At 32.2% G+C, this 11,939-nt stretch overlaps 1 long non-coding RNA gene across 1 annotated transcript; it reads right to left on the minus strand.

The window, feature by feature from the left end:
- Window positions 1-10,066: 10,066 nt before the first annotated feature.
- LOC106379425 lies at window positions 10,067-10,960 on the minus strand. Its single transcript, XR_001276034.3, has 2 exons — window positions 10,553-10,960; window positions 10,067-10,452 (listed from the first exon to the last, which is right to left on the minus strand). It is a non-coding gene; the product is annotated as an uncharacterized LOC106379425 (long non-coding RNA).
- Between the last annotated feature and the right edge of the window lie 979 nt (window positions 10,961-11,939).

Below are 11,939 nucleotides of genomic sequence, written 5' to 3' on the forward strand. Positions count from 1 at the left end.
AATTTTTCGAAAGCTTGAAATTATTTTTTACTGATCATTCAATTACCACATGACCTTTCCTCGTGGTTTTGCCTCGTTTGCACAATATCGAGAATCACTTTCCGATAAGTCATCTATCATTCCACTACTCCAATTTAAGCACGCTTAATCATGAAATTCTAAACGGATGTGTGAAAGAAAAGATAAGAGCACTTTGGTGACATAGGTAACAAAGTTAATTCTCTTAAGCATTTTCATATATTAAAAATCGGAATATTACAATTATATTCTTAATTATTGTTATGTTTTAATACAAGCGTTACTCTTATTATCTAGTATACATTTTTAAATAGTAATGATCACTAGTAAAAAAACGAAATAGACACGTTTTAGTCATAATTGCACCATGACTTATTTAGAGATAATCACAGAGTAATCACAAAAATGACGAAAAACACAAATATGAAAAATTGTGTCTTTTTGTGGAAAAGGACACGTTTTGGTCACAAAATATTTTTGTGACTAAGAATAGCCATTATTATCACGAAATATTTTGTGACTGAAATACACATTTACAAAACAGTGTATGAAACATAGCTTCTTAGCCATGATTTAGACACGATATTTTGTAAACTCTTTGAAACCCTAATGATAAATTGTAAAAATAATTTATTTAAACTTTAATCTTAAATTTTAGACTTGGACTCAAAATCTATAAACACCAAATCTAATATTTTCTAACTAATATTCAAAATTTATCAAAAACTCTTATGATTTTAAATCTATTTTTGAGATTTAACATCAAACCCTTAAACCTAAACTTTAAACCTTACTCTCCAAACCACAAACTCTAAATTATAAATATTTAGAATTTAAATTGCTAATTACTTAAATCATACACTATAAAACAATAAGTCAAATCGTAAGCTAAACCCCAAACCGTATATTCCAAGCAATATATTGCAAACCATATATTTTAAACAATTGTCACGGTTAATTTTGGATACGATTGTATAGACACGATTTTTTCGTGACTATTCGTATCTATGTCATCTTTTTTTTTTTTGAAACACTATCTATGTCATCTTAAGTCACGAAAATTTATATGTTTATATCGCAGTTTTCTATTAATCAATAAAGTATTTAATACAATGAGAAGACATTCTGATGAGTTCTACTTTGTGTACGTGTAATGTGTTTTGTGTATGCACAAGCTAGATGGTTGTTGTACTTCATAACACCTTTTGGACAAAAAATATCTTCTTCATAACATAGAAACATGCCTTTATTTGCGTGCATGACAAAAGCTTATAACTTTACTAAGAATTGCGTCGGATAGTACTTCCCAATGAGGAAATCTCAATTTTCCTTTTCCTTTTAAGTCCATTTGCAAATATAAGTTGGGTTTTTTGAAAATTGACCTAGAACTCAAAGTCAAACACAAAACTTATCTTTTTTTTTTTTGGGAAATTAGTTTTGTCCTATTCACCCCACAAGTTCATATAATTCACGAAAATTCCATCAAATTTTTTTATTTTTTCTTTTTCGAAAATGACATTTTTACTCTCTCACCCTCATCATCTTCAAGTAATTATAAGATTGCCATTGTCATCAATACCCCAACCACCATGAACAACCAATTTGAAGCTCTTAATGCTCCCAAAATCGATTTATCCTTCTTCTTTCTCCATTCTTATGAATTAAACACAACATCTCTCTCACTTTCTCTCCACATTCAGCTAAAAAAACTCAAGATTTTGATTCTACATTTTTTATGGTTCATAGAGTCATAGAAGCTAACAATTCTGGGTGGGTCACTTTCGTTTGAGATTCTGTGTGCTTGGAGAAGCCTTATGTGTGCTAAGGAAGTTATCTCACCAATTTAAGGTATGAAATCGAGTTTTTTTTTCCAGATCTGTTCGTCCAAACGACTTACCAGGTAAGTCGTCTGGCTGTAGACGACTTACCTGGAAGTCGTCTGGTCAATGCAGAGGTTATTTTTGCAATTGACTTTGAAATCTGTTTTCTGAGACGACTGAAATATAAGTCGTCTGCTTTTGTTTGGTTACAAAAAATTCTCCAAAGAACCTAGATGACTTACATTTCAGTCGTCATAGGTTAGTTTTGCATTTGACTGGATTATTTCAGAAGTTTGACTTTCCTGAACGACTTACATTTCAGTAGTCTAGTGAAAAATTAAAATATCAATATTTTATTTAAACTCGACGACTTACAATTAAGTCGTCATAGGTTAGTTTTGCAATTGTAATTCGTCTATATATAATTAAATATTGAAGTTCTATTTTTTAATTGCAAAACTAACATATGACGACTTAATTGTAAGTCATCGAGTTTTAATAAATTATTGATATTTCAATTTTTCACCAAACGACTGAAATGTAAGTCGTCCAGGAAAGTTAAACTTCTGAAACAATCCAGTCAAATGCAAAACTAACCTATGACGACTGAAATGTAAGTCGTCTAGCTTTTTTGGAGTTTTTTTTAACCAAACAAAAGTAGATAACTTATTTTTCAGTCGTCTCAGATAACATTTTTCAAAGTCAATTGCAAAAATAACCTCTGCGTTGACCAGACGACTTATATTTTAGTCGTCTGGAAGATTTTGATTGAAGTCATCCGCGTCGATCTTTAATAAAATTTCATTTTCTTTGTTCTATGTTTGCTAATGTGTTTTATTTTGACTTTTTCAGTTGATGCGTTAGTTACATGCAGTATATGGAGAATGGTTGTTGAAAGATGGATGTTGGAATTTTGTGGTTGATCATTTCAAAGGAACGAGAATGTTATTTTTGAGTGAAGGTTCGACACATGCTGATCTTGTAGCAATGGCTCAAGAAGATTATAGACTGGACATGAACACAGAGTCTGTAGAGTTAACTTACTCATTACAACAGAGTCTTTATAAAATTTTAATTGCAAAAATGACCTAAATGGACGACTTCTCTGGAAGTCTACTAGACGACCTCCGTGGATGTCGTCTGCGTCAATGTTTAATAAACTTGCATTTTTTCTAAAACTATAAAGAATTTTTAACATTTTCTTGTTAATTCATGTTTATTAATGAATATTTGGGCTACTGAATAAAATTTCTAACTTAATTGGTGATATTTATGAGGTTACCAACATTCACGTTAATTAAAGTTTCTAACTGATCCGAGAAGACTTCTGTGGAAGTCATCTACGCTAGTTTTTAAGTCTTCTACGCTAGTTTTTGAATAACTTCTATTTTTAAGAGTGTTAAGTAACTTCAAGATATGTAAAACTCATATTTTCAAAATATGTTTTCTCCCTTAGTTTTACTAGATTTGACTAAGTTTTTCAACACAAACTTATAAAAAATATGATATGCTTTGACTAGTTACTATTGTTTGTTTCCATCTCTTAAGTATTATTATTATAGACACTAATGATGATTATTGTTATGAGTTGGAAGAAGAGTTAAAATGCTTCTTAAAATGTTGTATCAATACGAAGCTCCCAACATTCTTGTTTATTAAGATGAGAAAAAGACCATTGGAGTTTATTATTGCATATGAGAGATCCAAAGATAAGAAAAAAGCTATTGAAGTCTATTACTTCATTGATTTGTAAATGTGTAAACACATTGTTAGCACATGTATTACATCTTGGGAAACATTATTACTGATTTTACAAAAAATTCACAACTAAAAGAGTAGACATGCAAATCACAAAACAGACCACAAACAAAACTATTATAGATCATTCCTCTACAAAGACAAGCTTGGACTCCACTTGATATGGAAAAAGATTTCGTCAGACGACTTCCAGGAAGTCCAGACGACTGAACTGGAAGTCGTCTGGAAGACTTCCTGGAAGTCGTCTAGTGCATTATATTTTAGACGACTAACAGTAAGTCATCCCAGAAGTCTTCCAGATCTGAAAAACCTGCATATCAAATCCAGATCTGAAAAACCTGCATATCCAAAAACGTTCAAATGGCTTAGAAACAGAGAAAATGAGTGAAAGATTAGATAAATCTACCTTTATAGAACACACAAAAAAAAAAAATATAAAATTAATAGATCTACCTTTAAATGAGTGGAAGATGATTACTATCTGATTAAAAACCTGCAAAAAAAAAAATATATTAGTAAGAAAGACATGAGACAAAACTGAAAAATTCATATAAAGTTTGGTGTTTTCAAGTCAAAGAGATTAGAGTGGGCTTGGAGAGTTTTAGTTTGGGAAAAAAGTAAGAACTTTATACCACAAGAATTTACCAAATGAAGAAAAATCAGACATAAAAACTTACCAAAACGCTCAGATCTATTATGAAAGGGAGACTTCGTCAGAAGACTTCCAGAAAGTCCAGACGACTGAAATGGAAGTCGTCTGGAAGACTTCTTGGAAGTCGTCTCGTGCATTATATTTTAGACGACTAACAGGTAAGTCGTCCGAGAAGTCTTCCAGATCTGAAAAACCTGCATATCAAATCCAAATTTGAAAAACCTGCATATCCAAAAACGTTCAAATGGCTTAAAAACAGAGAAAATGAGTGGAAGATTAGATAAATCTACCTTTATAGAACACACAAAAACACATATATAAAATTAATAGATCTACCTTTAAATGAGTGGAAGATGAGTATCATCTGATTAAAAACCTGCAAAAAAAGACAGATTTGTAGGAAAGACATGAGACAAAACTGAGAAATTCATATAGAGTTTGGTGTTTTCAAGTCAAAGAGATTAGAGTGGGTTTGGAGAGTTTTAGTTTGGGAAAAAAGTAAGAACTTTATACAACAAGAAGTTACCAAATGAAGAAAAATCAGACATAAAAACTTACCAAAACGCTCAGATCTTTTATGAAAGGGAGACTTCGTCAGAAGACTTCCAGGAAGTCCAGACGACTTCCAGGAAGTCCATACGACTGAAATGGAAGTCGTCTGGAATACTTCCTGGAAGTCGTCTCGTGCATTATATTTTAGACGACTAACAGGTAAGTCGTCTCAGAAGTCTTCCAGATCTGAAAAACCTGCATATCAAATCCAGATCTGAAAAACCTGCATATCCAAAAACGTTCAAATGGCTTAAAAACAGAGAAAATAAGTGGAAGATTAGATAAATCTACCTTTATAGAACGCACAAAAATACATATCTAAAATTAATAGATCTACCTTTAAATGAGTGGAAGATGAGTACCATCTGGTTAAAAACCTGCAAAAAAGATAGATTAGTAAGAAAGACATGAGACAAAACTGAAAAATTCATATAAAGTTTGGTGTTTTCAAGTCAAAGATATTAGAGTGAGTTTCGAGAGTTTTGAGAGTTTTAGTTTGGGATAAAAGTAAGAACCTTATACAACAGGAAGTTACCGAATGAAGAAAAATCAGACATAAAAACGTACCAAAATGCTCAGATCTATTATGAAAGGGAGACTTCGTCAGAGGACTTCCAGGAAGTCCAGACGACTGAAATGGAAGTCGTCTGGAAGACTTTCTGGAAGTCGTCTGGAAGACTTTCTGAAAGTCGTCTAGTGCATTATATTTTAGACGACTAACAGGTAAGACGTCCCAGAAGTCTTCCAGATCTGAAAAACCTGCATATCAAATCCAGATCTGAAAAACCTGAATATCCAAAAATGTTCAAATGGCTTAAAACAGAGAAAATGAGTGGAAGATTAGATAAATCTACATTTATAGAACACACAAAAATACATATATAAAACTAATAGAACTACCTTTAAATAAGTGGAGGATGAGTACCATCTGATTAAAAACCTGCAAAAAAGATAGATTTGTAAGAAAGACATGAGACAAAACTGAAAAATCATATAAAGTTTGGTGTTTTCAAGTCAAAGAGATTAGAGTGAGTTTGGAGAGTTTTAGTTTGAGAAAAAAGTAAGAACTTTATACAACAAGAAGTTACCAAATGAAGAAAAATCAGACATAAAAACTTACCAAAACGCTCAGATCTATTATGAAAGGGAGACTTCGTCAGAAGACTTCCAGGAAGTCCAGAAGATTTCTAGGAAGTCCAGACGACTAAAATGGAAGTTGTCTGGAGGACTTCCTGGAAGTCGTCTCGTGCATTATATTTTAGACGACTAACAGGTAAGTCGTCCCAGAAGTATTCCAGATCTGAAAAATCTGCATATCAAATCCAGATTTGAAAAACCTGCATATCCAAAAACGTTCAAATGGCTTAAAAATAGAGAAAATAAGTGGAAGATTAGATAAATCTACCTTTATAGAACACACAAAAATACATATCTAAAATTAATAGATCTACCTTTAAATGAGTGGAAGATGAGTACCATCTGATTAAAAACCTGCAAAAAAGATAGATTAGTAAGAAAGACATGAGACAAAACTGAAAAATTCATATAAAGTTTTGTGTTTTCAAGTCAAAGAGATTAGAGTGAGTTTGGAGAGTTTTAATTTGGGATAAAAGTAAGAACCTTATACAACAGGAAGTTACCAAATGAAGAAAAATCAAACATAAAAACTTACCAAAATGCTCAGATCTATTATGAAAGGGAGACTTCGTCAGAAGACTTCCAGGAAGTCTAGACGACTGAAATGGAAGTCGTCTGGAAGACTTTCTGGAAGTCGTCTAGTGCATTATATTTTAGACGACTAATAGGTAGTCCCAGAAGTCTTCCATATCTGAAAAACCTGCATATCAAATTCAAATATGAAAAACTTGCATATCCAAAAACGTTCAAATGGCTTAAAAACAGAGAAAATGAGTGGAAGATTAGATAAATCTTCCTTTATAGAACACACAAAAATACATATCTAAAATTAATAGATCTACCTTTAAATGAGTGGCAGATGAGTACCATCTTATTAAAAACCCGCAAAAAAAGATAGATTAGTAAGAAAGATATGAGACAAAACTGAAAAATTCATATAAAGTTTGGTGTTTTCAAGTCAAAGAGATTAGAGAGAGGTTGAAGAGTTTTAGAATGATGAACATTACATTTTTGTTGCAACCATTTGAGAGGAGGAGAGAGAATATGTAAATTTTTCTTTATATAGAGATACAAAAAATCTAATTAGGTTAAATATTTTTGATTCAGACGACTTCCTAGACGACTTACTTGTAAGTCGTCCAGAAGACTTTAATATTTTTAGTGGGAAATTAAAATATTTTTAGCGGGAAACTAAAATAGAAAACTTAATAAAAGTAAGTCGTCTGGTTTAAATTATTTAAGCGGGAAAATATTTTTTAAAAAAAGTTTAGGCGGGAATATTTGGGCGACTTACATGTAAGTCGTCTGTTTTAATTTCTTCACCAGACGAAAGTCGTCTAGACCCTAAACATAACCCCTAAACTTAATTAACTAACTAAACACTTCATAAAATCAAATTAAACTTCAAAAGTGTTTACTATACACAAAAATAGACACGTATAGGTAAAAATTTAATTTTTAAAAAAAACATTCAAACTTTCCAAAATCTAACCCTAAGAATACATACAACACTACAACATATGTTGCCAAACTCATCTATATTGAAAACAATTCAATTTTGTTATATTTTAATTTATATCACTTAAAACTGTTTATAATTACATGATTTTAATTTTTCGCTTATCAAATTATTTTTAAAAAAAATTATAAATTATTTTTAAGATCAACTACACCAGAAGACTTACTTTGAAGTCGTCCAGACAACTTACTTAGACTATATTCGTAAAAATGACTTCTGTTTTTTTTGTTTGGTCACAAGGGGCTGGACTGTAATTTCTCAAGGCTTTTAGGTTAGTTTTGCATTTGATTCAAGTTTAAGTATATGTTTGGGGTTAAAATCAAGTTGTAGGTTAGTTTTGGCAAAATTTTCCATATAAGTTTGTATATTATTATTTGATATGAATCAACTATAGAATAGTATATATGCTAAATTTTGTCTGTTTGCCCTGTGGATTTTTTTTTGAAACTTTTCTCTTCCCTATGAAAATTTTGGGGCCCCGAAAATCTTTCTGTGGTCTTCATGAATCTATTCCCGAATCAAACAATTGTTAATTGATACTCCCTCCGTTTTATAAAGAGCGTCACTTAGATATTTTTCACACGTATTAAGAAAATGATTGAAATGTATTTATGTTTTTATTAATTACAACTAGTTAACTAATAGTATTTGAGAGAAACAAATTTATTTATAAAATCGATGCATTTTGTAATTAATATTTAGATGAAATTGATTATAAATTGCATTGGAACCGTAAAATGATATTTTTTATATAACAAAGAAATAATGTTAAAGTGGCACTTATACAGAAAAGAGTATATTTTATGCATTTATGATGTAATACAACTAAAACAATTATAACAGACAGAGTTAACACAACTAAAAACATATTTTATATATAACCATATTGCTATAGATACAGAGTTAATCTAAACATTTTTAAAATAAACTTAAGGTCCGAATGGCAACATACAAGACAACTGCAGTGCATTCATAATAGAAACAAAATATATAGATACATATATACATATATAAAAAATTTGTTGGTATTAACTGTGATACAGTTTTGAACATTTGGAACCTTAATTCAAAAGACATACATTAATACCAAAGAGAAAGCTGGTCTTGTATATCAAATATATATACCAACAGCTTACGTACATATGCATACATCACATCATACCTTATATACACTGTACATACAAAAATATACGCTATGTATATATTTTACAATGTAACTGAAAAACTATGGAATCAAATTAAAGATAAAGAGGCTAAAATTCTCTCTTTTCCTCTCCTATGACTAAAAATATGCAATCAAATGAAAGATAAAGAGGTTAAGCCACTGGATAGCGAAAATTCTCTCTCCTAAAGTTAGCATAATTTGTTTTTTGTTTTTTGTTTTTTGTTTACACTTCGTCGATTCTCTAATTTTTGGTATGAAAGGATTAAATCGTTCTATCTCCCTGGAATAGAGCAATTGGTGATGGTTAAAGGTGACCTCGCTTTCTCCATAGTGTTGAGGCATGGTCTCCGGTTGAAGCAAGAGGTGATTGTCACTCCAAGGTTGAGACATGCATCTTTTTCGGAGAGTCCGGTGGCTCCCGACTTTGCTCGAGGACAATGATGCTTGCCGTTTGAATCCAAAAAGATGGGCGTGTTCTAGCTTAGAGATTTCTTGGAATGGTTGGTTATGCTATTTTTTGGTGGTGGTCCGGAGGAAAGAACCAGATGCATAACTTTTTTACCGTAGAACTCAAAGCTAGAAACAAGTAGCTCAAACTGTTTCCAATGTTTTCTTGAAACGTAAGACCATCCACAATGGTGAGACTCATTGGAATCATTAGCATAAGGGCATTTTGGATTAATCTTAGATTTTTTGGATTTAAAAAATAAAAATAAAACTAAAAAAAAGATGACTATTCACGAGCCGCCACGTAGTCAATGGAACCCGTAAACAGTGTAAGAATCAATCCTTATCAAAGGATTTTAAGGATTCTTTTTTGCACAAACTCTAAAAAAGTGAACTCCACACTCTCTAAAGATTCCTTTAAGAATTTCCATTGTGATGCTCTAACTTAGTATGGATCTTAGTATGGATATCAATGATTAACATGTACACCCCGTAATTTGTTACATACATTCAAATAACATGTCATCTCAAATCACAAACAGTTGGAAAATGCTGCATCTCAAAACACATAACACAACCGAAGAAAAACATGTACACATTTCCATTATATAATATATTATTCAATTAGACATTTTCAAATCTTTTACATATACAATTGGTTATAAGACTATGATTAACCCGAGCTTTTATGCTGGAGTTTTTAGCTTTTAACTAAAAAAACTAAGAACCGTCTCATATGACCATGATTAATCCAGGTTTTTAGGGTGGGTTCTTAGCTTCGTTTAAGAACTATTTCTTAGCTTTTAACTAAGAAAAGCTAAGAACCGGTTCTTAAATAAAAGATATAAAAGCTGGTTCTTAGTTGAAAAGTGTAAAAAAAAACAAAAAAACAAAAAGTGTCAAATCATAAATTAAGAACCCCAAATTAAGAACTCAGGTTAATCATGCTCTAAGAGCCGATTTTTAACCGAAAAGTGTAAAAAAAAAAAAATGTCAAATCATGAATCAAGAATTAACATGTTTAGAGGCAAACAGTCTTATGGGTACACATAAACATATCCACATGTACAATGAATTAGAAAAATCTTCATGTACACATGTGCATAAACATCCATGTACACTAAGAATTATTATTTTAAACAAGAAAAAAAAAACAAAATAACAGAGCTCGTGGGTTTAGCAATAATCTTTACCCAGAACTCATGTAATCGTGAACTATGAATCTAAGTACTTTGAAATTATTTCCCCTAGCGTTCACTAGCCCACCATTCTTTTCAACACCGTACACAAGATCAGATCCACCATTGCATGTATCTATGTAAACTGGAGTTCTCAAGAATTTCCTCATGTCACCACCTTCTTCTCCATCCATCTCTTTATTGGCCTAGCACCATACACATAACCATACAAAACAGTGATGTGAATGCAATTCATGATCAATAAAAGAAGGATAAAAATGTGGGAAAGAGAATGAAATGATTTACCCAGAAATAAAAATCGCTAGTCGACTCACTTGGATAACTCAGAACTGGGTAAACAGAGTCAACCGGATAAACCGAGTTAACTTGGTGGCCCTGAAATTCAGAGAGTCAACAAAAACGAAGAGACTGGTCAATCAAAATAAACATGAAGGAGAAGATACGGCCTAGATCGATTGAAAGCGGCATTGTCGGAAGGTGCGAGAGCGGTGGAGAAGTTGGTGATAAGATTGAGATGCCAAGGCTAAGGATTTCTTAGCTGCGATGAAGAGGTGGGGTTGGATATGAAGTAAAAGCTATATTCTTGGTGATTGATTTGGAGGAGAACGACGCTTAGACATTTTGTTTTGTGGCTTGTAAAAGTTTACGGCTTATCGAACGAAAAGAAGAAGAAGAAACAAATCACCTTTTTAGGGTTTTATTATTATTTACTTTAAAATTGTGTGGTTGGTGTTTAGTTGGCATCTAACAGCATCCGCAACGGAGGGTCGTCGAGAGTCCTTAGCGTCCTAACCTAGGCAAATTAGATTATAATAATATTATTTAAGCTAAATAACCTAAGGATCAATCCGTAAATAAGGATTTATCGGACTTGATCCTTAGAGACGTGGCATGATTCGATTCGTTTGGTCGGCTTTTGCGTTTGGTATTGGAAAAAAAAATTATTTTCGACGGAAGACGCAGAAAAAAAGAGCTCTCTCGACGAAAGGCGATTCGATCCGTCGGAACACGAAGGTAAACCGAAGCCTTCTCATGGAGTTTTTTGGATTTAGATTAGGTTCAATGTTGTATTTCTCTCAATTTAGGGTTGGGTTCTCGGTTTTCAAACGATTTGGGGATTTTTTCGTATGATGTTAGGGTTTCAAACGATTTGGGTTTTCAATTGATTTGGGGATCTTTTCGTCTGTAGTTAGGGTTTGTACATGATTTTGATTTGAAACGATTTGGGGAGCTTCTCGTTTGTTTTACCGTCGATTATTACAACCGAGTTACAATCGAGTTTTACAATCTTCTCGTTTGTTCTTAATCTTTGGTCATGTTCTGTTCTGACGGTTCTAACTCGATCCCTCTGTTTTGTTCAATCGGTGCTCGTTGCTGTTTATAACTTCCCTTTGATAATCTTCTCGTTTGTTCTTAATCCCTTTGCTCGTTGCTTTTTATAATCTTCCTGTTTATAATGTTCTTTGATTGTTGTTGGTTAACTGTATTCTTCGCTTACATATCTTCTTCGCTTTATCTAATCTTTGCTTACACAATTGCTTTCGGGTTAACGAGGCATGGGAAAAGATTATTCGTACAGCCAGCCTTCTTCATCAGACGATTTCGACATAACTTCCCTTCTTCAAGCAGAAGCTGAACTGTACGCGGATGAAGCTGAGAGTAGCTACAATAT

This window comes from Brassica napus, chromosome C7, assembly GCF_020379485.1.
Source record: "Brassica napus cultivar Da-Ae chromosome C7, Da-Ae, whole genome shotgun sequence".
NCBI lineage: Eukaryota > Viridiplantae > Streptophyta > Magnoliopsida > Brassicales > Brassicaceae > Brassica > Brassica napus.